The following is a 26,476-nucleotide window of genomic DNA, read 5'->3' as shown; positions in this document are numbered from 1 at the left end:
AAGTTGTACCAGTTTTGTAATGTGGATTTTGTAGGAGGCTCTTGCCTGAGGATGAGTTGCAAAATCCAAGAGACAGGAGAGATCAATGGGAAACAGGGGAACATTATTTTTAGGTAAACACTGGCTCAACAGACTAATGTCCAGAGGAAGAGTGTTAAACAAAGAAAAGTTTTAGTTTTTATACATTTGGTCAAAGTAGGGTGGTCTTTTTAGTGACATCAAGTGAGCTTATAGAAACAGGACAAGGGCAGATGGTTGTGTAACTTAGCCTTGAAAGAAGACACAGATTTATGAATCATATGAGAACAGAGAGTAGTAAACTTTGTGTACAGGACATAGTTATCAATTTTATCTGTACCAGAACAAGGAGTTACAGCTACATGGGAGATGGAGTGGTGATCCAAGATTTCTTTTACAATTGAGGTTTTGTTCAAGAATCCTTTACCTATGAGAATGTCTTCCAGACTTTTACCTATCTTATCTTCCAGCAGATTAATCTGTTTGAATATGTAGATATTTGATCCAGTTTTATTTTAGTTTAGTACATGGTGAGTGATATGGGTTTACATTCAATATTCTGCATGTGGATAGTTAGTTTTCCCAGGACCATTTGTTAGACTATCTTTCCTCCAGCATACATTTTTGGCCCTTTTGTCAAAGACCAGATAACTTAATGTGCCTGGAGTTGTTTCAACATTCTCTTTTCTATTCCACTGAGTCACATGTCTGTTTTTGGTGCCGGTGCCATGCTGATTCTATCACTGTAGTTTTGTAATATAACTTGGAATCTGGGATTGTGATGCCTTCTGATTGTTCTTGTTGCCTGGTATTGCCTTTCCTATTCTGGGTCTCTTCTGGTTCCATACAAATGTTAGGATGGTTTTGCCTATCCAGAAATAGGGGATATCTTCCATTTTCAGAAGTCTTCTTCAATCTCCTTGCTCATGATACTAAGATTTTCATTATAGAGGTCTTTCACCTCCTTGCTTAGGTTGATTCCTAAGCAATTTTTCTTGATGCTAATGTGAACGGTATTGTTTATCTAATTTCTTTTTTAGTAGGTTCTTTATTGGCGTATAGGAATGTTATTGATTTTTCTGTATTGACTTTGTATCTTGCTAATTGCTGAATTTGATTATTCTAGCAATCTTTCATGGAATTTTTTAGGGCACTTCTATGTAAAAGATTATGTCATTTACAGATAATATGTTTACTTCTTTGTTTTTATATGAATTTCTTTTATTACTTTCTCATGCTTGGTTGTTCTGGGTAATGTTTTCAGAACTATATTGAATAGGACTGGTGATAGTGGACATCCTTGTCTTTTTCCTATTTTTAGAGAAAAAGCTTTTAGTTTTTCCCCATTTAATGTGATGTTGGGGATAGGTTTGTCAGAAATGGCTTTTATGACATTGAGATAAGATCCTTCTATACCTATTTTCTTCAGGTTGTTTCTTATGAATGGATGTTGGATTTTGTCAAAGGCTTTTTCTGCATCTATAAAGATAATCATATGACTTTTGTTCTTCTATGATATATTTATTGATTTACATATATTAATCCATCTATGACAAACCAACAGTAACATCATTCTAAAGGGTCAAAAACTGAAAGGTTTCACTCTAAAATTAGGAACAAGACAAGGATGCCCACTATCACCACTCTTATTCAATAGAGTTCTGGAAACATGAGCCACAGCAATTAGACAATAGAAAGAAATCAAAGGAATAAGGATAGGAAAGGAAGAAGTTAAATTATCATTTTCTGCAGATGACACGATACTCTACATAGAGACCCCAAAATCTCCACCAAAAGACTTCTAGACTTAATAACCAAATTCATTAGTTGTAGCTGGGTACAAGGTCAACACTCAAAAATCAATAGCTTTCCTGTAAACAAATAACACACTGAGAGAGAAAGTAGGGAAACCACACCTTTCACAATAGCATCAAAAAAGTGAAATATTTAAGAATCAATCTAAGGACTGATTTTTACAAAGGAAGTAAAGACCTTTACACTGAAAACTACGGTGCTCTGAAAAAGGAGGTCAAAGAGAATATCAGAAACTCAAAAGATATCCCTTGCTCTTTGTAGGAGCCAGACTGCAAGTTCATCCTGACTGGGGACGAGTGAGGATTAAAGACACAAAGATGATCTAAAAGAGGGGCCCAGGGAACTCCTGTCTCTGGTGGACACAGAGCCCTGAACTGCCAGTGCTCCTCACTGTTATTAGACACAAGAAGAAGCAGGCAAACATATGGATGCAGGGAAAGGGCATCAAATTTCCATCATTGGTAGACTTAACCCGAATGTGTTTCTTTACTCGGACTTCATCTGCAGTTGACTTTTTCCCTGGAACTGGCTGGTGCCAGCCTGCCAGCACACAGCCCAGGGGAGGAACAGCTGCCTATCTCCTCCCTTACATCCCAGGGAGAGGTCAACCCAGGCCTTGGTTCTCAGTTCCACAGTTCCTGGGTAGGAAGAACCAATATAGTGAAAATGGCCATACTCCCAAAACTGTTAAACAGATTCAATGCAATCCTGATCAAAACACCAATAGCTTACCTTACAGAATCAGACAAAACACCCCTAAAATTCATTTGGAACCAGAAGCAACCTAGAATAGCAAAACCAATTCTGGGCAACAAAGGCAAGTCAGGGGGTATCATAATTCCAGACTTGAAATTTTACTACCAATCTACTGAGATAAAAACAGCACAGAACTGGCAAAAAAAACACCAGAGCTGAGGATCAACGGAACAGACTAGAAGTTGCAGAAACAACTCCAGACACACTCAGCCACATTATCTTTGACAAAGGGGCCAAACACCCTCACTGGAGGAAAGATAGCCTATTTAATAAATGGTGCTGGGGAGACTGGCTTTCCACATGCCCAAGACTAAAACTAGATCCATATCCTCACCATGCACTAAACTGAAATAGAAATGGATCAAAGATTTAAATATCAAAATAGAAACACTAAACTGTCTGGAGGAGAGAATAAGTAGAACTCCTGAAGACAGGTGTAGGCAAAGACTTTATGAATAAACCCCCAAAATATTACAAAGAATCAACAACACTAATCTTATTGAAAAGCATTTTCACAGAGTGAAGAGACAACCCACAGAGTGGGCAAAAGTTTTGCCAGCTATTTCTCAGACAAAGGACTACTATCTAGAATATATAAAGAACTAAAAAGAAAAATCAGACCCTTCACTTTTAAAGACCCGATCTAAGAATGGGCATCTGAAATGAATGGACACTTCTGCGATGAAGAAGTGGAAATGGCAAATAAATATATGAAAAAAAATGTTCAACATCACTGGTCATTCAAGAGATGCAAATTAAAAAAAATTGAGGTTCCATCACACTGCAGAAAGAATGGCTATCATCAATAAATCAACCAATAACAAATGCTGGTGGAGCTGTAGGGAAAAAGGAACCTTTCTCCAGTGTTGGTGGGAGTGTACACTGGTGAAAAGAACTTTCCTCAAAAAAATAAAACCAGAGGTTCCATTTGACCCAACTATTCCCCTTCTTGGTATCCTCCTGAGAGAATTAAAAGCATCATACCACAGCAATAAGTGCACACCCATGTTTATAACAGCACAGTTTGTAATAGCTAAATCTTAGAAACAGCTCAAATGCCCATCAACCAAATGGATAAAGAAGATTTTTTAAATATGATGGAGTACTACTCTGTTATAAAGAAGGATAAACTCGAGACATTGCAGGTAAATGGGTGCACGTTGAGACCATACTTTTAGTGAAGTAAATTGAACACACAGGTTTAAGTATCACATTGTTTATCTGGTGTGAGAAACTGAAAGTGTAAATAAGGACCAAAATGTATAATAGATATTGGAAAATAAGAAGAAAATGTTCAGATAGGAAGGGGAAGTAGGGAGGAGAAGGGGGAAAGGAAGGAAAGAAAAAGGGAAAAAAGATAACAGAAGGGAAAAATGGGAACATAGCTTTGTAAATAATTAGGGGAAGAGGGGTTAATGAAGGGGAGAGAAAGGGGAAAAAAGAATCAAGATATATTATGTACTGGTGCAAATTTCCTCTGATGAATGTTATCATTGTGTATATCTAAAATGTGCCAATAGACTGAATTAAAAAACAACAAACAAGAAAAGAATCAAAGCATCTTAAAACAGAAGGGACTCTTAAAGGATTACACATCATTAAACACAGGGATTTCCTTCATCAATGAGGAAGGTCATGTGACTCTGGTTATATGACTTTCTCAGAAAGGAAATGGATAACTGAATTTTGAGTATTTGTATTGCAAGCTGTGTAGAGCTCCCTCTACTTTATGATTGAGGACAGTGAGTGGAGGGAGTGTGAGTGAGGAAGCAGTGGTCAGGTATGCAAGTCATGAGAATAATGGGAAACTCAGACTTTTGTACAAAGTCGTCCTGCGTGTGACAGAAGCTCTATCAAGACAAGGAGACTGAGTGGAGGACTGTCACAATCTTCTTTTTGGGAAAAGAGTTAATGTTAATCCATGATCCATAATCACATCTTCCTGACCACCAACACTCATATGACGGAGTATTGGGATAATACCGAGATTTGCCCCCAAACTCAATTTGCCTCTTGTGTTCCTGTCACATCCTTGAAGGATGCTTTTCAATGCATCAGATTTGCCTCTGACAATGCTAGGCTGACACTATTTTGAGGATCTCAAGGACATGGTAGGAAAGTTTGGAGAGGAGCTGCTAGTGCTCGCATCTATGCATCCTATATCTGTGGCCAGGGATGCCGTAGGTTCTACAATGCACAGGAAATTTGCTCAACGAGGAAACATCTGGTTCGAAATCAAGTAGGGGTAGATATCAAGAACTATTGATGGGAATACAAATGACTGCAATCCCTATGGAATACAATATGGAGGTTTCTCAAAATATTAAAAACATTGTAATTTGCTAGTGATGGTATAGGGAGAGCCAGCAACAGCAACACAGGCCCAAAATGAACACTTGCATACATTAAAAATATATAAGTTAAAATATATGTGCTTTGAAAGAATGACATTCTGAAAAGTGGGGAGAAATGAAGTGAAAATTTTTAGAAAGCCCATAGGTTTTGGTGCATCTCATGCTTCCTTGGAGTTGGTAAGGACTTTGGTGTAAATGACACCAATTACAGGTGCTGCTGAGGTGAGCAAAAGTGACATGAATTAAAGGTCCTGAAGAGAACGCAGGGCTGAGACATCAGTCCAGCGCCTGGGGCTCAGGGTCCTGGCAGCTTCTCAGAGTGGCCCTGCAGAACTTCTGTGTGGCTGGTCCAGAGTCTTGTCCTTCACAGTGACTAGAAATCTATAGCTTTCCATCTTTTCTGCCACATATTTTAAAAGTGGCTGGTTATTCTCACAGGTTACTAATTAATATTCCACTCCATCACGCAGATAGGAATTTTATTGGTTTAGCACTGCTGTGGTCGGGATATTTGTACCCGGCCAGAATGAATGTGTGGAAAGCTAAACCCCAAAGAGTTCCACTTAGGAGTTAGGGCCATGGGGAGGTGAGTAAGTCACGGAAGTGGATCCCCCATGAATGGGATCAGTGCCCTCAGAAAGGAAATGCCAGAGAGCCAGTGTGTCCCTTGCACCATGGAGAACACAGTCAGAAGGCGCCCCTGTGAGCCAGGGAGCAGTCTTGCACCCACACACCCCGAGTCTGCTGGAGCCAGGCTCCAGCCCTGTGAGACACAGATGCCCGCTGTGCCCATGGGAAGCACCTGTGCAGCTCCTTTGTTGTAACTAATGGAAGCCTCTTGTCCCATCTGGCTGTTTCCCTGGATCTGCAGGCCGAGATACTTGCCAAGATGATCCATTTGCAAAGTGCACAGAAGCTGCAGATGCTGGAGAAATCTTTGAGGATGGGCCTCCCTGAGTCCCTCAAGGTGAGGCTGGTATATTCTTTGGGGGAAAAAGGACTATTGGCTGCCTGTGAGAGAGTGGTAAAGAGAAGAAGCTTGAACTGCACTCATGTGGCTTGGCAGGAGATCCCTCGTGCTGTGACAATGCTGTCCACATGGACTCTCAAAGCTGCACCATTACACTCTTGTCCCACAGAAGGAAACAGATCTCAAAGTGTGACCTATGAAATATCAAACAATGGAAAATAGTGCTTTCTTCTGACTGATTTTATACATTCAGAAATGGTTCACAACAGTGAAAATTTTCCCAGATACATATTTCAAAGGTTAACTTCAGTATATCCTAATTTTAAAAGATGTGCATCCCTGGCCCAGAGGAAGGGACCCCTGGGCTGCCATCCATCCCACCACTACTGGCCTACAGGAAGGGGCTTCCAGGTCATTGTCCATTTTGCTGCTCCTGGCCCAGAGGTAGGGGCTTCTGAGACACCATCCCACCACTCCCAGCTCAGAGGAAGGGGCTTCTGGATCGCCATCCATCCCACTGCTCCCAGCCCAGAGGAAGGGGCTTCTGAGCCACTGTCCCACTGCTCCCAGCTCAGAGCCGCATGTGCACCAACAGCACCCCCCGACCATGGGTCAAAACGAGAAGACACATACATAAGTCTCAAAACCAGACTTCCAAATCACCTATAGCAACCTCAAAAGGAAATGAGATGGAACACTCTGATGCTCAACCACCTGGACTCTCTGAACTGGCAACAAAAGAGGATCTGGAACAAATGAAATCAGAAATAATTTCTCAGATAACAGGAGAAACTGTGCTCCTAGTGAAATACATGATTAATAAATCTAGAGAGGAGCTGAGGAACATGATGGAATCCCAACATAAGAAACAAATGGAATCCATAAAACAGATGCAAATAGATTTCCAGGAGATTAAAAAGTCCATTGAAAGTCTATACAGCAGAATGAGCCAATGTGAAGTGAGAATTTCGGCTATAGAAGATAAGATTGCAACTAGTGACCAGGAAAAGAAAAATTGCTTCAAAATTGTAAGGGACCATGAGAAATCAATCCAGCAGCTGCTAGGTGATGCAAAGAAGAATAACATAAGACTGATTGGAGTCAAAGAAGAAAGTGGAGAGAGTGCAGATGACATAAAAAACTGTTCACAGAAGTAATGGCAGAAAACTTCCCAAGCAGGGGAAAAGAACTTGACATACAGATAAGTGAGGCATATAGGACTCCAAATAGCCTTGATCAAAAATAATCTACACAAAGGCATATAATTCTTAAGATTCCAGAAACTCAACAGAAGAACAAAGTTCTCCAAGCAGCCAGAGAAAAGAAACAAATCACATACAAAGAAAAGCCCATCAGAATCACAGCAGACTTCTCAATGCAAACCTTCAAGGCAAGAAGAGCTTGGAGTGACATATTCCAAACCCTAAAAGAAAACAGCCTCCATCCCAGATTGATGTACCCTACAAAATTATCTTTCAAAATTGATGGAGAAATAAGATACTTTCATGACAAAGAGCACCTTAGGAACTTCATGAATACCAAATCAGCACTCCAAAAAATTTTAGACTGTATCCTAGGAAAACATAATGAGGATCACAACCCCAGGAAGCACAGAAAAATGAATCCACCAGACATGACAAGAAATTAAATGCAAAGGGGAAGAATCCAACAACAAAAAAAGTCATGACAATGATAAGTCAATACATATAAGTTATAACCATCAATGTTAATGGTCTCAACTGACCAGTCAAAAGAAATAGACTGGCAGAATGGGTCAGAAAGCAAGATCCAACAATATGCTGCATACAAGAAAAACACAATTCAGAAAGAAACTCATACACTGAAAGTTAAATGGTGGAAAACAATACTCCATGTGACAGGAACCTGAAAAAAGCAGGAGTAGCTATCCTCTTTGCAGATCAAGTGAATTTCAAACAAACACTGATTAAGAGAGACAAAGAAGGTCACCACATCCTTCTAAAAGGAATAATCCAACAGGAAGAGATGACAATCATAAATATCTATGAACCAAACACTAGTGAGCCCAACTATACAAAAAAAATACTAATGGCCACGAAAAGTCATATATGCACTAATACAATTGTAGTGGGGGACCTCAATACCCCACTGTCACAAAAAGATAGATCAACTAGACAAAAAATAAGTAATGAAATACTAGAAATCAATAGAACTCTTGAACAAATGAACTTAACAGATGTTTACAGTGTTCCATCCCACAAAATCAGAATACATATTCTTCTCAGCTGCACATGGGTCATTCTCCAAAATAGACCACATACTCGCTCATAGAACATATTTAAGTAAGTGCAAAGGAATTGAAGTTATCCCCTGTATATTATCAGACCATAGTGCGATGAAATTGGAGATAAATGACAAATGAAACTAAAAATTTCATAAACACATGGAAATTGAACAACACACTTCTGAATAACCAATGGGTCACGGAGGAAATTAAAGAAGAAATCAGACAGTTCCTTCAATTAAATGACAATGACAATACAATATACTGAAATCTATGGGAAACAATGAAAGCAGTCTTACAAGGGAAATTCATAGCAGTGAATACTCACATTAGGAAAACAGAGCAAACCCAATTAAACAACCTGATGCTGAACCTCAAGCTTCTACAAAAAGAAGAGCAGGACAAACCCAAAGCCCATAGAAAGAAGGAAATTATAAAGATCAGGGAAGAAATCAATGCAATGGAGACTAAGAGAATGATACAAAAAAAATCAATGAAGCCAAGAGTTGGTTCTTTGAAAGAATAAACAAAATTGAGAAACCCTTAGCCAACCTTATCAGAAAAAGGAAAGAAAGGGCCCATACTCATGCAATTCAGAATGAAAAGGGTGAAATTACAACAGACCCAGCAGAAATCCAGAGGATCATCAATACCTACTTCCAAAATCTATACGCCAATAAGGTAGAAAACACAGAAGAAATAGACAGATTCCTAGACATGTATGAATTACCAAAGTTGAATGAAGAAGACCTAAAAATTCTGAACAACCCAATATCAACCAATGAAATTGAAAATGTAATTAAAAACTTATCAACTAAGAAAAGCCCGGGCCCTGATGGCTTCACTGTTGAATTCTACAAGACATTTAGAGAGGAATTGCTGCCACTACTGTTTATACTCTTCAATGAAATTGAAAGGGAAGCAATACTCCCAAATTCATTCCTGGAAGCAAGCATCACCTTGATCCCCAAAGCAGAGGAAGACCCAACTGAAAAAGAGAACTATAGGCCAATTTCACTAATGAACATAGATGCAAAAATCCTTAATAAGATACTGGCAAATAGGATGCAGAAGATCATCAAGAATATCATACACCCTAGGGCTGGGGATTTAGCTCAGTGGTTCTGGTGCCTGCCTTGCAAGCGCAAGGTCTCAAGTTCGATCCCCAGTACCAAAAAAAAAAAAAAAGGTCATACATCCTGACCAAGTGGGATTTGTCCCAGGGATGCAGGAATGGTTCAATATATGCAAATCAATCAATGTAATACACTATATCAATAGAGCCAAGGACAAAAACCATATAATCATCTCAATAGGTGCAGAAAAAGCATTTGACAAAATCCAACATGCATTTATGATAAAAAACCTACAAAAAATTGGAATAGATGTTCTCTACCTCAAACTGATAAAAGCCATCTATGAAAAATCAACAGTCAATATCATACTAAATGGTCAAAAACTGAAATCCTTCACAATAAAATCAGGAACAAGACAAGGATATCCACTATCACCACTCTTGTTCAATATAGTTTTGGAAACATTAGCCATGGCAATTAGACAAGAGAAAGAAATAAAAGGAATAAAGATAGGAAATGAAGAAATCAATTTGTCATTATTTGCAGATGACATGATACTCTATATAGAAGACCCCAAGAACTCCACCAAAAGTCTTCGAGACTTAATAACCAAATTCAGTCAAGTAGCTGGTTACAAGGTCAACACACAAAAATCAATAGCTTTCCTCTACACAAATGACAGACTCATTGAGAGAGAAATAGGGCAAATAATTCCTTTCACAATAGCATCCAAAAAAGTGAAGTACCTAGGAATCAACCTAACAAAAGAAATCAAAGACCTCTTCTCTGAAAACTATGGCACTCTGAAAAGAGAGATTGAAGATTATATCAGAAAATAGAAAGACATCCACCGCTCCTGGATAGGAAGGATCAATACAGTGAAAATGACCATACTTCCAAAAGTGCTATATAGATTTAATGCAATTCCAATTGAGATCCCAGCAGCATACTCCACAGACCTTGAGAAAACAATCCAAAAATTTATTTGGAACAAGAAGAGACCCAGAATAGCAAAAGCAATTCTAGGTAACAGAGACATGGCAGGGGTATCACAATCCCCAACTTGAAACTATGCTACAAAGCTACTGTGATAAAAACAGCATGGTACTGGCAAAGAAACTGACCTGAGGACCAGTGGAACAGATTAGAAGATCCAGAAACACCTCGAGACACACTCAGCCATCTCATCTTCAATAAAGTTGCCAAACACTCTCACTTGAGGAAAGAGAGCCTCTTTAATAAATGGTGCTGGAAAAATTGGGTTTCAACTTGCCAAAGATTAAAACTAGACCTATATCTCTCACCATGCAGTATACTAATATCGAAATGGATGAAAGATCTAAATATTAAAACAGAAACGCTGAATCAGCTGGAGCAGAGGTTAGGTAGACCTCTTGAAGACATTGGTGTAGGAAAAGATTTTATGAACAAAACCTCACTTGCCTGTGAATAAGCACAAATAATCAACAGGTGGGATCTCTTCTTACTAAAAAGCTTCTGCACAGCAAGAGAAACCACCAGCAGTGTGAAGAGACAACCCACAATGTGGGAAAAAATCTTCACCTGCTTTTCCTCAGACAAAGGTCTACTGTCTCCAGTCTATAAAGAACTTAAAAAGATCAGACCTCTCAAATGTAAAGACCCAATTTGACATTGAGCCCCTGAAATGAACAGGCATTTCTCAGACAAAGAAGTAGAAATAGCAAATAAATACATGAAAAAATGTTCAGCATCACTGGTCATTCGAGAGATGCAAATGAAAACAACACTGAGATTCCACCTCACTCCAGAAAGAATGGCTGCTATCATGAAATCAACCAACAACAAATGCTTGCGGGGCTGTGGGGAAAGAGGAACCCTGCTCCACTGCTGGTGAGTATGTAGACTGGTGCAAGCACTGTGGAAATCAGTATGGAGATATGTCACAGACCAGCTGCAGTCGATGCAGGACAGGAAGGGGAGAGGTCCCGGGCCGGCGAGTGAGAAAAGAACCTTCACAAGCAATGTTCAGGTTCCCTCTGACAAGTCTCAGGGTCTGATTTATTTTTATATCTTTAAGCAACGGCTAGGAGGCATTGGGCAGAACATGTTTACATTCTAGGTTGCCTTAGCAATTTCTATAGAAGTAAAGGTTATTTTTTGCTAAACAGAGTATATTTTTCCTAAGCTGATTCATTTCACTGAACATCATGAATACATTTTAAAAATTACAATTGTCCCCTTATTTACCCACACCTAAGCAGAACAGAAGGTAACTTAATCAAAATCTCTATATCAGCAGGGGTACAAGCAAGATTTAGTTAACTAAATGTCAAACTTTGGTTGTCAGCTGGCCCTTGAGAAACTGCACAATGGTTAATATAGTTTGCTATTAGCTCTCTATTTTTCTATACCTCTATTCATCTTGCCTAAGTGTTATTTGGGTTCATGGTCCATGAGCAGGAGATGTTTACAGTACTTTGAGAAAAACTGAGTAACTTGCCTCCTAGTGTATTTATCTGTCTTAACTTTCTTTCCCATTTCCCATTTCCCACTGTGTCTTACATCTAAAATCTGTCCTTTCAATCTCTTTATAAGACCCCTTTAGTAGAAAGAAAGTCATCAATAGAAGAAAGGAGTTATAGTAGCAGGAAAACAGAGGGAGTTTTAGGAGAGGTTTCTTTAGAAGTGGGTGTGGCAATAGAACTGAGAGAAACAGGAATTTGGGACTTGTGAGCCAGATCAGATTTCAATACAACATTGCCAATTTGCCTCATGGAGAATATGTTTTTAGTCACAAACACAATGATTCCTGTGACCAGAGTAACAATTGTAAACATTATTGCAAGAAAAAATAAAACATGAGGGTATGATGTGTTCCACCCTCCTTTTCCCCCAGCTGGAACTTTGTCAAGCAGCACTGGAGGTTGGTCGGGCTTCGCCAGAGATACCTCAAAGAACTAGGACTGGAAATCCCATTTAACTCAGCTATTCCCCTGCTGGGTATCTTCCCCAAAGAATTAAAAGAATCATACCACAGTGATATATGTGTACTCATGTTCATAGCAGCACAGTTTGTGATAGCTAAAACTTGGAAACAGCCCAAATGCCCATCAACTGGAGACTGGATAAAGAAAATGTGTTTTTTAAAATAAAATGGAGTACTACTCAGCCATAAAAAATGAGAAATTAGAGATATTTATAGCTAAATCGATGCACATTGAGGTGATACTCTTAAGTGAAATAAATAGGACATGCATGTATAAATACCAAATAGTTTCTCTAGTGTGAGAAACTGAAAGTGTAAATAAGGACTAAAATATTTAATAGCTAATGTGAAATAGGAAGAAAAGGGGAAAAGGGGAAGGGGAAGTGGGAGGGGTAGGGGAAAGGAAAGATGGGAATGGAATTAATATGAGAAAATGAAAAAATGGAAACAAATCCTTTGTAAATAGGGAGGGATGGAGAGGTTGAAGGGAGAGCAGGGGAAGGAGGAAAAATAAGGACCAAGATGGATTATGTAAAGGTGCAAATTTCCAATGATTAATGTCATTATATTGTATACCCAAAATGTATGAATGATTAGAATGAATAATTGATAATGTGAAATAGGAAGAAAACGTCCAAAGGAGTAGAGGAAGTGGGAGGGGCAGGGGAAAGGAAAGAAGGGAAAGGAAAAATTATGAGAAATGGAATAAATGGAAACAAAGTCTTTGTAAAATGGGAAGGGGTGAAGGGAGGGCTGGGAATGGGGAAAAAATAGGAACCAAGGTACATCATGTACAGGTACAAGTTCCCAACGAGAAATGTAAATGTATTGTACACCTAAAATGTACCAATAAAAGAATTAAAAAAAAAAAAGACATGCATCCCTTCTGGAGAGTTCGCCCAGTGGTTCTGCAGCCTGCCTTGCAAGTGTAAGGTCCAAGTTTGATCCCAGGTACCAAAAAAAGAAGATGTGTGTAATGAGAGGTTAATTACCATGCATCTGCTTGGAACAGGCAAGGTCCCATTCTGTTACCGCAAACGCAACAGATCCTGTGTTATTCATGAAAAAGACCCAGAAATAACCATAAACTCTTCATTCTATCACTGCAGCAATGTTTATTGAAGAAGGATGGGATTTATGGATATCTTTTACTTGGTTTCCATTTTTCACTTTTGAGCAATTACTGACAGTAGTGACTGATTTTTCCAAGTGCATTTCCACAATAAAGGAAGAGAAGACCCGAGCATTTTCTCCCTGTGTCACAGATGATGGATCTGAGGTAGAGAGGACCTGATTACTGTACCCAGCTACTTACTGTCCAAACCAGGAACACGCATAATTCACATAAGCCCCAAACTACCTTTAATATAGCTGCATATTTACAGCAAAACAGGAATTCACAACCCAAATGCTGGCAATGACGAATAGCAACTGAATCTTCCACACATTGCTATATGGAATGTGAAACAGTTCAGTCACACTACAAAACACCATGCAACTTTCTTCACAAAGCACACATGCAAGTGTCATACAGCAAGCAATTACCCTTCTGAACATTTGGCTCTGAAAAAATCAAATTTCTTTTCACAGAAAACATGTACACTTGAAAGTGTGTAAGAGCTCCATATGAAATAGCAGAAAACTGGAAATAGCCCTGATATCTTTCAGGAGCTGAAGAGTTAAACAAACTTTAATAGTCCACATTATGGAATGATACTGCTGTGCTTGATTCTGTCAATTAAACTGGCTTGAGATTTGTGCAGGGGACTGGTGGGGCACACTCAGGTCGAGGGTGTGTGTGTTGGGCGCGTCCTGGAGGCATGACACTGGATACTCTGTCTGGTCCCTCCGCCCTTCATGTCTTATGCTGTTTCCTTCTACTGCTCCTCATCACCGTGGACTGAGCAACTTTGCTGCACTACACTCTTCTATCACGACATTCCTGCTTTAGAGCCATCAACCACAGACTGAATCCCAGAAAGCCCATTGTCCACACCTAGAATGTGCCATGTCAATCAGTACGCTAATTTGGTAATCATACACCCTTGATCCCAGCATCACACACTCTAGACCAGCCACCTCTGTAAAGGTCACCTATGACCCCATAAGGCTTTGAGGGAACATCTAGACACAACCATAACACATGGGACAAGATTATTTTGCAAGAGGAAAATGAAGCCCTTTGAACTTGTGCCCAGGATCATATACATCAGTCAGGTGCAGGCCTTTGACACAAAAGATGTCACTCATGGACCTCACTTCTCATTAGGACTAAGAACAGGAGTTGTGCATGTTTGGTGACCACTGTGCAGGGCCTGTACCAGGTGGGTGAGCAGAATGGTTAGAGAGTGTTTCACTGCCAGGCAAAATGGGGTTCCTGAGAGCTCCAGCTCCAGGGTGGCTGTCATCATGAAGCGGCGTGTCTGGGGTGGCAACACTGCTTGACACGCAGAAAATCCATGCAAGTGTTAGTTTGAATCAGACAGCACATTTACACTGAGCGAATCCTGGGCACATCTGTTTTTGACCTTTGGCACCGACACTTTGAAAGGCCTGACACAATGTTAGGGCAAACTGAATCCATTCTCTTCCCTGGGATGAAGGAGGCACCTCCTACCCTTCCCTGAATGGTGTCAGAGCAGCCTAGTGAGGACTCATTACCTCCTGACACCCAGCACTGAGGAGCCACACAGACCCAGGGGGCTCAGTGGAAGGTACATGGCGGGGGCGGGGGGGTGCATAACAAGGAGCAGCTGTATCCCCACCAGTAAGGGCAAGTGGAGAACAGGGAATCCGGCTCAAAAATATCTGGGACCTCATTACCCTCAGGTGTCAATGGAGATCTGATGGGAAATGTGCACTGTATGTCCAGCTTGCAACTCTGAGGGGCCACCCTTCTGTTCTTCCCTGCCAGAACAACACCAGAGAAATCCCCTAAAACAAACCCGAATCGAGACCCAGAGTGTCATTATGTAATATCCAATATGCCAGCGAGTCAATCGCATAAAACTTTATATACTACCAAGGAAAATTGGATTTTTGAAACAGAAACCATGCACAAATATCAACAGTGAGATGATAAAGACTTTATAGAGTAATTTGGGAAAGATTTGGAAGCCAAAATGATAAAAAATACTGTGATGAGTAAGCACAAAAATACTTGCAATGAATGAAAAATGTATCAGAAGTTTTTTCTTTTTGCAAGATTTGTTTTGTCTACATGATAGAAGGAAATCTGCGAAAGATGTTACTAAATGCTACAACAGGAGAATGTGTTCATATGCTGTTTTATCATAATTTTCTAAAAAGATACTTTAATTGGAAGAAAAAAGATGAAAAGCAGTTTGACACCGATGTTTATTAGCTATTTTTGAGTCATAACCATTCCATGATATCATAAAAGTACATCTCTGTTCCAATCAAATAAGAGACACTCCAAGACCTTTTTGTGAGGACATGTCCTCTCACTTTATTGAAATGTTGTAGGTTTATGGGACTGTCTTCCACACGAACCAAGGAAACCCATTCAAGCCTAAGGCCCTGGTGGGCTCATGGCCCGATTTCAACACTGTGGTTGTTTGTCCTCAGGAGCAGGTAAGTTGCCAGCTGTGGAGCAAATATGCCACAGCATTTGTGTATGTTGTGTTACTGCCTTGTGCCAGGCAACACGGTTTAACTAAGGGAAACAAGAATGACTCATAGTGATGCTCACAAAACCTGGGGTTGAGGAGGGCCAACCTGGAGAAGAACCTAGAGAAGTCCTTAGAAAGTTATAGCAATGGGCCGGGGATTTAGCTCAGTGGTTTCACCGCCTGCTGTGCAAGCGCAAGGACCCAAGTTCAATACCTGGTACCAAAAAAAAAAAAAAAAAAGAAAAAGAAAAAGAAAAGAAAACTATAGCAATGTGTGAAAGGGTAGGAGGAGAATTGCAGAAAAGATACAGTAGTAATTCAGGGACAAAGTAATTAAAAGCATATGTAGAATATATACTCGTCACTTTATTTCAGTTTAAAATACAGTTCCCCAACACATATTTGGTGATGTTTTATCACTGATGGGATTAGGTTCATGGAATTTAGAGGCAACCATGGGAAGTTTTGTGCCACCTTATCATCATATTGATACGGAGGAGTCTGATCCTTTCTTATAATCATAAAAGATCATTTCCCAGGGTAGGCCTCTATGCTGCAATAAATCAGACCTCGGTATCCTTTTCAATTAGTAGCCTAAAGCAAAAACTATTACTCATTTTCATTTGAAATCTGAGACCTACCCAAGATTAAATGCAGCAAAATTTAATCCTAGGACTGTCAGGAGGAGAATAGCAAGTTCAAGCCCATCTTGGGAAATGGAGAGATTTAGAGCAACTTTGTCTCAAAAACAGGGTCAGTGGCCGGGGATGTAGCTCTGTGAGAAATTCCTGGGCTCAAAAAGTAAAAACAAGAACAAGAAAAAACGAAACTCACTGGTCTTGAAACCATATGGACCCAATAATGCTGGGTCACAGGTTCCCAAGGGAGCAGTGTCTCCCATGAGACCTGAAACGGCACTGCATTCGACTGTCCACATGACTGCCAAGAAAACCAGGTGGAAGACGACTCCAAATGGTGGACATTACAAGGACGGGACCAGATTTGCTGCTTTGTAGCAATTTAATTAAAGCTGGATGTTTGAGGATAGATACAATTTTTTTTATAAATCAGCAGAGGTAAATTTCTAGCTCGATCCACTGTGTCATTACTGAGTAGAAGTGTGTTTTTGTTTAATATAATCTTAATATTGCAGGAAAAAACCCTGTCTGATTCTAAGAGGTAGTAATTTTCCTCTTGTCAGTGCCTTAATATTCAAATAACCTCATTTTTAGTTAAGAACATTGCTAGACATACTGGAATATAGATATTAATGAATATGTTTGTGTGTTGTTTGGTAGAATTGTAGTTCATTTAACAATGGGTAGTCTTGTTTTTAAAGAAAAACTACTCAGTCCATCACCTTCTTCTTTGGTTTCAGTGTTGATGGATGAATGGTCACATCCTGTTACCTGGAAGGATTTTAATGAGCACATACTCATTGCCCAGTGACCGGCTTATTCCTTTGAGTTATTTTGAGTCTTCCATGTAAAGTTCTGGAGGTATCAAAATGACTTTAAGTGGGCTATCTTTGAAGTTTCAGAAAAGTAGCTGAGGTAATAAGACTTTTGTTCAGGAGAATTTTTAATTATTCTTGAGTAAGGGACCTTGAATTTCACCACATGATGTAAATAATTCCCAAATAAAGACAAAGAAAACTCAACATAACATGCTTATTTTAGCATGTAAAAATTCAATATTCTGAGGAAAACAGCCTCCAACCCAGATTGATGCACCCTGCAAAACTATCTTTCAAAATTGATGGAGAAATAAGATACTTTCATGTTAAAGAGCACCTCAGGAACTTCATGAATACCAAACCAGCACTCCAAAAAATTTTAGACAATATCCTAGAAAAAGACAATGAGGATCACAACCCCAGGAAGCCCAGCAGAATGAATCCACTGGGCATGACAAATTAAACGCAAAGCGGGAGAATCCCCCCAAAAGAAAAAGTCATGACAAGGCTTTTAAAACTTTCAACTTCATCTCCCTAATGAGTGTATAATTCAATCTTGTTATTGTACCGATGAGTATTTTTTCTGATTCTAGTGTTGCACACCTTTCTTTGTGCTGTACTGGCTATTTATCATCTTCTTGTGTCTACTTTCTAATTGGGTTGTCTATTAATGAGCTGTAAGCGTTCTTTATATATTCTGGTCATAGGTTATATGCATTGTAAATATGGTCTGATTAAGGACTTTTCATTTTAATGATGTCATTTAAAGTTCTAAATTTTGATGGAATATCATTTATCAATTTTTTTCTTTTATGCATCATGTTTTTTGTATCCTAGGAAGTTCTAGCTTACCCTAAATTCATAAACATTTTCCCTTATAATTTCTTCTTAAAGTTTTATAGTTTTAGTCTTTCATATTTATCTTCATAGATCCTTTCAAGTTACTTTTATGTATGGAAATAAAGGATTGAGGTTAATTTTTTTATATATGGATACCAGATGTTCTAGTGCCACTTGCTGAAAACACTATCTTTTCCTCGGCTCTTAAATTGAGTTTATATTCTATAAAATGTTAATATTAAATAATCTTTCAAAACTCAGTGGAGCATATATGTGTGGTTCTATTTGTAGATTCTCTGTTTTATTCCAATGATCTATATGTCTTTCCTTACACCAACATTGCCTTGATTACTGTAGCTTTAGAGGAAGTCTTAAAATTAGGTACTAAGGATCTTCCAACACTGTTTATTTTTTCCTTTTTCTTTTTACTTTTCTACGTCCTTTGTACTCCTATATAACTTTTAAATTTCAATATCCAATTTATCATTTATAGCAAGTATACACAGACCTGAATTTTTATATACACCTTGTGCTTTCTAATTGTGCTAAATTCAAATACAAGTTCTAGGGGACCCTAGAGAGTTCTTAGTATTTTCTCTGTAGATGATCATTTCATTTACATAGAAAGATTTTACTTCTACCTTGCCAATCCTATCTTAATTGTGTCATTTTGTTGCCAGACTATTTTGGTTTGGGTCTAGGTTTCAAAGTTTAATGGACAGATGAAGACTAGGCATATCTGCCCTTGTTCCCCACCTTAAGGGGAAAGCATTGTATCTTCACCATTCATATAAGGTGTTTTTGCTGGAAGTATGGAGTACATGTCTTTGATTTGTTGAGAAAGTTCTTCTACTTCTAGTCTCCTGATAGCTTTTACCATGAACAGCTGTGAAATTTAGTCCAATACTTTTTCTCCAACTAGTGACAGGATCATATGGCTTTTTCCTTCCCTCTGTTAAAATGATGACTTTTGGGGGTGGATCTTCCAATGCTGAACCAACACTGCCATCCCTATGATAAAACCACTTTCTATATACCTCCAGATCTGACTTCTAATAGTTTGGTTAAACAAATTTCTATCTATGTTCATACTTTTTTCTTCTATTATCTTTATCCAGTTTTATTATTAGCACAATGTTGATTTCCTATCATGAGGGGAGAAGTGTTCCTTCTTTATTCTGCTTTGTTTGATATAATGTATCAGTTAAAATGTATATGAGCCTGTTGTCTTCATATAGGTAGTTTTTCAAGCTAGGAATATACTTTCTTTAATAGGAGCTATTCAAATTTTATATTTCCTCCAGAGTTACTTTCATTAATTTGTCTTCCAAGGTACTTCTTAGAAGCTGTCAAATTTATTTCAAAACAGATTTTTGTAATATGCTTTCTATATCCTTTTAAATTCTGTAAAATCTATGGTAATGTCTCCTAGATCTTGATATTGTAATTTTAAAAATGTATAATTGATATTGTGTAATAGGAAGGAAAGGTCTAAAGGAGCAGGGCAATTGGGAGGGGTAGGGGAAAGGAAAGAAGAGAAAATAATACGAGAAAAGGAAAAAAAATGGAAACAAAATTTTTGCAAATAGGGAAGGGTGGAGGGGGTGAAGAGAGGGCAGGAGAAGGGGAAAAAAATAAGAAACAAGATACTCTTGTAATGGTACAAGATCCCAATGATGAATGTAACTGTATTTTATACCTAAAATGTACCAATAAACTTAATGGGGGAAAAATTCGATATTCTGTTATGCAGAATATTGAATACCAGAGCAGTGATCACCAACTGCAGACACTGTGGTTGATTCCTCTTTGCTCAAACAGGAAATGACTGATGACCTCAATTACTACACTAACACTTACCTCATCTACTCCAAGGATCCTGAGCAAAGCCAGGAATTCCTTGGCTCCCCAGCAGTCATCAACTGGAAACAGCACTTGCAGATTCAAAGTGAGAAGCCTGGAGTGTGTCCTGCATGCTGAGTGCTCCTGTGCACGCACTTGTGGGCTCACTTTTCATGTGAACAAGCACCTTCTACCCCACGCACCTTTGCTCCCCAAATCTTAGCTCCTCACCCTCCTGTCTGTTCACAGCTTCAGCAGCCACCATGTCCATAGTGAAAGCCAAAGACAGCAGGGACTAAGTTTTACATAGGGAACTGTGAGTAATATTATTTCTACGAAGTCTCATAAGGTATTCTCTGGTGCATCCGGGATCCATCAGAGAACACAGGCAAGGGGGCAAAGCTGCCTCTCTGCCCATCTCCGTTTCATCGCACTGTCAAATTCACCATGGAGCATTTCTGTCAATGCGAATATGCTGTCTGAGGTAAGACTACCTAAGCTTGCAGCCTGACTGGGCTTCTTATTAACTGTGATTTAAGGAAAGTAACCACCTCTCTGTGGATCAGTTTCCTTGTGTGTAACAATGATAATAGAAGCCGAAACATGCTGTTCTCAAGGATTAAATGGGATTTTGAATGGGAAATGGGCAGCAGAATCCTGGTTTTATCAGTCAGATATTCAAACCACCTTGAAGTGTCTGTTTAGAGCAACAGTCACTCATGAGCTCACCATGTTTGGGCCAGCACTTTGGACTAGACATGGTTAGAGGCTCTTCTGCTAGTCTTCCCAGCTGAACCACAGGCACCACTGGAGGGCTGTGTGAGGGCGGGCGGAAGTAGGTCAGTCATGGTCTCGGCCTGGTTGTTCATCCTAACTTTGTGCTATTTACTGCAGATCTGATGGAAGCAGATTGGGTGAGATGTAAAAGTCACAGGGTCCTCTGGAACAAAAAGGAAGGCAAGACCCAGTACACACTTTTCAGTGTCCATTAGGGAATCACAGTGGTGGTGTTTATGGCCAAGACACATTACCAGGCTAAGCCCAGAGTCAGTGTCATAGAGGAAATCATGTTACTGAGATGAGAACAACACTCAGACAGTATAGCAAAAATCAAAACACAGGGCAGGGGATTTAGCCCAGTGGGGCTCGGGCCTACCTCGCAAACACAAGGTCCTGAGTTCGATCCCCAGTACGAAAAACACAAAAAATCAAAACACTTAGTGCATAGAATTTTTTAAAGAAATTTTCATCATTAGGTCTATATCTTAAGTTCTAACATTAGTTAGAATTTTAACATTAGTTTCCAAGTGCGGTCACAAAAATTCTATTTAAAGCAATAGCAACTAATTCCCTCAGTGAGTCTAAATATCTAAAGTCAAGGAGTGGGCTCCGTACGGAGTCTGTGGAGCCTTGAAATGGACACTCCTCACCCATCTAAAATCTCTCTCCCACCCTACATTATGCAAGTGAAAGACAGATGGTAGGAAATAGGGAGGTAGACTCTGTGGAGATGGGCGAGTTATTCTGAGAATGGGAGGGAAGGGAAGGCAAAGTAGAGGAAGAGGAAGTAAAATGGTCAAGATGAGATATGTATACTTCCCACTTCCCAAGGGTGAATGCAGTTGTTATAAATCACAAACATACACTGATGATAAGAAATGTTTATACAAATGAGTTCTTTTGTGATTGGAGACTGCTGAAATGTCACCTCACCATGGTCCTAAGCAACTCATCCCACTTAGAGTCATTCCCTGTTACTCCCCATATATGACTGAGTTTGGTTTTCTTGGCTGCACCTATAATTATTTGAAATTAGTCAATTTATTGAACTTATTTATTTGGTGACTGAATCCTACTGACAATATTAGACACAAAAGTGCTGTTCTGAGTGCCTGGACCCTGGACCCATGGAGGCCCCTCAGAGATTCTCTCAGCAAGTTGTGTTTGTCATCTCCAGTCACTGTGTTATAGGGAACAGGAATGGCGACATTACCATAGACCCCTGCGGTGAGTCTACACTCTCCTATGAGGCACTACAACACAAGCTGATAAGAATAAAGAAAGAAATGAGACTTAGGGAGAACTGGGTCTTGGGGAAGATTGCTGCCAAGACAAGGGGTGCCAAGGCACCCAGTATTTTATTGATTATCAGCTTGGGAAAATGAGCACGATATGCTTTGAAGACACAGTGTGAAGTGTCTGGAAGCATTTGAGTAGAAGCATCTGGCGCTGGCTGATGTGCAGACTGGGATGTAAAGGGGGAAGGCATTGCTTGTCTTGCCTGGAGAGATGGGAGGGTGCTGAGAGTGGGGTGCAGTTAACCAGAGTGTGCTAATACTGGGCAGAGACGTCTGCTACACTCCACAAAGAAATGGAGAGAGTGAGAGGCTAACTAATTGGTCCAAAGTCACACCAGCAGGGGAGATACAAATCCAGGCCATCAGGTCTCAGAACACACATCCTTCCATGTGCTCCTATTTGCCTCCAGGGCAATGTGAAGGAAAACACTTCGCGTGGACAGGATATGAAGGGCTGTTGTTTCCCTTTGTTCCCAACGGCAACCAAGAGATGTTCAAACTCCCATCCCTGGATGTTACCCATGCTGCCCTGGTGAACCAGTTGTGGCACTTTGGTGGCACTGAGAGAAGCCAGAGATTGGTTGAGTGCTGTTCCTGGTTGTTCCCCAGCTTCTGTCTGCTGGAGCTTGAGAGGACACCAGTGTCCTGGAGCCTGATGGACCACACTGGAGAACTGTGAATGGGGGCACTGGGCCTGAGTTCCGGGGCCAGGGTCTCATTTATCATACTGGCCTTTACCAGATCCAGACTCTGGAAAAACTAGGCTTCCCTCTGTATACCCACACTGATGAGGACAACTACACTGCACAAAGGTCAAGCGTCCATGTGCTTTATGTACCCATAACCTGGAAAGGGAACCAGTGGAAGTGTGAGCCTAGTAAAGCGGGCCCTGACGCAGGACACTGAGAGTGGGATGTGCATGGGCCTGTAGCTGTTGATGAGGATGCCCAGAAAAACAATAAATTGTAATGTTGAGTAGACTGAGCTCCGTGAACAGGGATCAGTGATAAACAGCTCATCCCGAGTCCTTGCCCTCAAATGGCTCACAGGTGGTCCTTCATCCCCTCAGTGTTAAGAGGGCCAGGCACCCCTGCTCCCAGCATGCTACAGCTCCCTCATTGCAGGTTGTTTGTATTGTGCTTCACTCTGCTGCATGATTTCTACTCTGCTCTCCTAGGTCACTGACTCTTCTTCACTTGCCAGGACATGGGTTCTATAACTGTTTCCCCCTCTGGCCTCCTTCAGTCTTTTTTCTTTGATTGCCTGAAGAGTTGTCTGTCTTCTGTATTGCTTTCCCAGGTAACTTCCTACATCTTATAGGAAAACAATATAAAATATATTGCATGGCTGGGGATTTAGCTCAGTGGTTCCACTGCCTGCTTTGCAAGCACAAGGACCTGAGTTCGATCCCCGGTACCAAAAAAATATATTGCATGACTATATAAATATAAATAATACATGTGAAGTATTCAAAAGCAAAGGAGTCAATAATATTTTTGTAACTGGTATTCATATCTTTTGCAAAGAGCTATCACTTGCAACTCATACCAGGGAAAAAGACTCCAGGATTTCTTCTACAGGCTGAGTTCCATTAATTCCCTCCAGATTTCCCTCACAGTGCAAGAATTCATTGTGGTGCCTTAGTATACTTGGTTCATGAAAGCTGATGAATGTAAGGACAGGATGCAAGCCTGCTCAGACCCAGGGAAGTGGTATATATGACCTGGGGCAGGGGCTGTGGGAGGCTCTGTACAGTGCTGGAGGTCAGGTGACACCTGGGGAGGTCAGGTGACAGCAGTGGGACATGCTGTGAGATCCCTGCAACCCCTGCAGTGCAAGGAGGGCTGCGTGTGTCCGGCTGATGAAGCAGACTGGCAGAGGAGCCAATCCTAAGTCTTCCAAGGAAGACAGTCCCTACAGTGCTAGAGGAAGAGCAGGTACTCAGCAGAGGAAAGGAGGAAGGGGACTGTCTCGGAGACAAGGCTTGGGCCTGTCACAGCCCAGTTCCCCAGCAGAGGAGAGGAGCAGGTGAGATTCTTGTACTTGAACACTGGCTATTTTATCACCTGCAAATCTGTCCCGATGTCATGAAAAAAGATGAGCTTGTGATACAGAAGTAGGGAGAGAATCTCATTCTGAGACTAAGGGACTGTGTGATACATAGAGGAGAGAAAGAAAAATGTGTTTCTCATGCATTTATTGGCTATTTGTACTTCCTCTTTGACTCAGTTGTCAACTATTGATTGTATTATTCTTCTTTCATTTGCAAATTTTCTTTTAAAAATATTCTGGATACTAATGTTGTGTCAAATTAATACCTCTCAAAGACTTTCTCTCAGTAAATTCATGTTTTAAAAATTCATTTTGATATGAATTTCTTATTGTATGTCCAAGTCAGTTAGAGGTCTGAAATGCAAACAATTTCTTTTTAAAAACCAAAAATGTGGATAGATCCATTTATAAACCTAGTATATTAAATATCATTTAATGACCCAAACTATATTTATAATTTTCCTATTGAAGACAAATTATCTGTAACAGTTATCCTAAATAGAAAATATTTCTTAAAACTTTAGTATTTATACTTACCATAAAATCAATGAATTAGAAGTTATACCAGGTCTTCAAAACTTATACAAAATTCTCATAATAATCCAACTTATAACTCTAAATCAATTATTCCATTATGCATTTTTAGTTAAAAGATTCTTACTTTAATAGATACAATGCTGTTGCAACTTATAAAACTATAAATTACTGTACATACTAAACTTCTCTCTCATACCAAAATATCAGAATTAGAGACCTGATTCTTTGAACATTTGCATAGTTGAGGGATTTCTAGTAGACCAGAGAGATCCATACTAATAGAAAATATCTTAAATCATCTTGGAACATTGAATCTATTGGCAGTAGATACACAGGAGCCTGAGAAGATTTGTGTCTGGGGTTGCCCCATTCTGTTCGCCATTATTATCACAAAACACCTGAGGTGCGGTAACTTTATAAAGAAGAGAGGGTTATTTAGTTTCCAGTTCTACGGGCCCACAGGCACGGCAAAGGAATCACCATGTTGAGGTGAGGATCTTGCTGTATAGGTGCATTCAAGAGTATGTGTGAAATGAGCAGAGCCATCTCCAGATAGGCAACAGAAGGGTGCTTTGAAGATCAGCTTCCTTCTAAAATGACTTTGTGTGGTGCAAACCATTTTGATTGCCTCCAAGGCAGCTCCTCCCATGACAATATCTCTCCCTATGCTCCCACTCCTCAAAGGTTCAGACCCCCTAGGATTCCGTCACACTGGGGACTAAGCCTTAACACGTGAACCTCAGAGCAAACCACAACCAAAACGGACCAATCAGGCTCTGGCCCTCAAAGTTCACATCCACTCCACAGTGCAAACTGCATTCATTCCATACTCAACTATCCCCAAATCTTCAGGGAACAGTTGAATTTGAAAAATCTCATCTGAGACTCAAGCTGAAGTATGTCAGCATGAAGCCCTATGAAGTCAAGAAATGAATTACATACCTCTAATATGCAACGCTGGGCAAAAATGGGGTTAATATTCCTACTCCAAGATAGAGAAAAGGCAAGAAGGAAGAAGCGAGCAGCCCCAAGCAAGACCAAAACCCAGAAGGGAGACCTCACAGGCTGAAGACTTGAGCCTGGCATCCTGGGCAAACAGTGGTGAAGGGCGGGCACCCATGGCTTCGGGAGCCCCAACCTTGCTGCCTGGCCAGTCACAGCCACGTGGTTATTCTCTTGGATGAGCTTTGCAGCTGCCTCCATCACTCCCTTGCACAGTTGCACATACCTGTACCTTTCTAAAGTGCCTGGTGTGGCTCCACTGCATGGCTCAGGAGGCATTACCCCGTGGTGACATCTCCCCCATTTGGCAAACTCTGGCAGGGTCTCCCAGGCTTTCCTTTGAAATCTCACTGGAAGCTGTCATGAACCCACATCTCCTGCATGCTGCCTACCTGCAAATCTGCATCATGTGGCTGACAAGGGCTACCAAGGGCAGACTTGCACCTGGCCTATTGGCAACAATGCCTGCAAGCAGGAAAAAAATCCTGAGTCCCGAAACAGTTTTGCTCTGGAAAGGCCCTGGGCATCTGATGGTGTGGGAGGACTTCTCCCTAGGTGTGGGGGTGGAACTTCTTACAGTGTAGCAATATCAGCCTCTGCCTAAGCATGTGTAGTTCTGATGTAACTCTGTTACATAAATCACAGCCAACCAGGGTGTAGAATGTTACTGTATACCCAGCCGGTTGTTAAAATGTTAGTGTATGCCCATGTAGGGGAGACAAAGATACAAAGGTTGTATGAAGGAGTGCAGCTACCCCATGTTCCGCACTCAGACTTTGGATAGGAGTCTGCTGAGTCACTGTGGGCAGAAATAAAG

General features: G+C 40.3%; 1 long non-coding RNA gene and 1 pseudogene across 1 annotated transcript in view; one reads left to right on the top strand and one right to left on the bottom strand.

Annotated features, from left to right (window-relative positions):
- The window catches only part of LOC147820758 (uncharacterized), a 135,729-nt gene that overhangs the window by 20,992 nt on the left and 88,261 nt on the right, over positions 1 to 26,476 (bottom strand). The window lies entirely within an intron of this gene.
- LOC101722198 (glycine N-acyltransferase-like protein Keg1) lies at positions 4,979 to 22,974 on the top strand (annotated as a pseudogene).

The sequence above is a fragment of the Heterocephalus glaber genome, unplaced genomic scaffold (assembly GCF_053883595.1).
Source record: "Heterocephalus glaber isolate CG9 unplaced genomic scaffold, H.glaber_assembly_v1.0 deba00001805, whole genome shotgun sequence".
Taxonomy (NCBI): domain Eukaryota; kingdom Metazoa; phylum Chordata; class Mammalia; order Rodentia; family Bathyergidae; genus Heterocephalus; species Heterocephalus glaber.
Note: the sequence above shows the minus strand (reverse complement) of the source record. Positions and strands in the feature narration are given on the sequence as shown.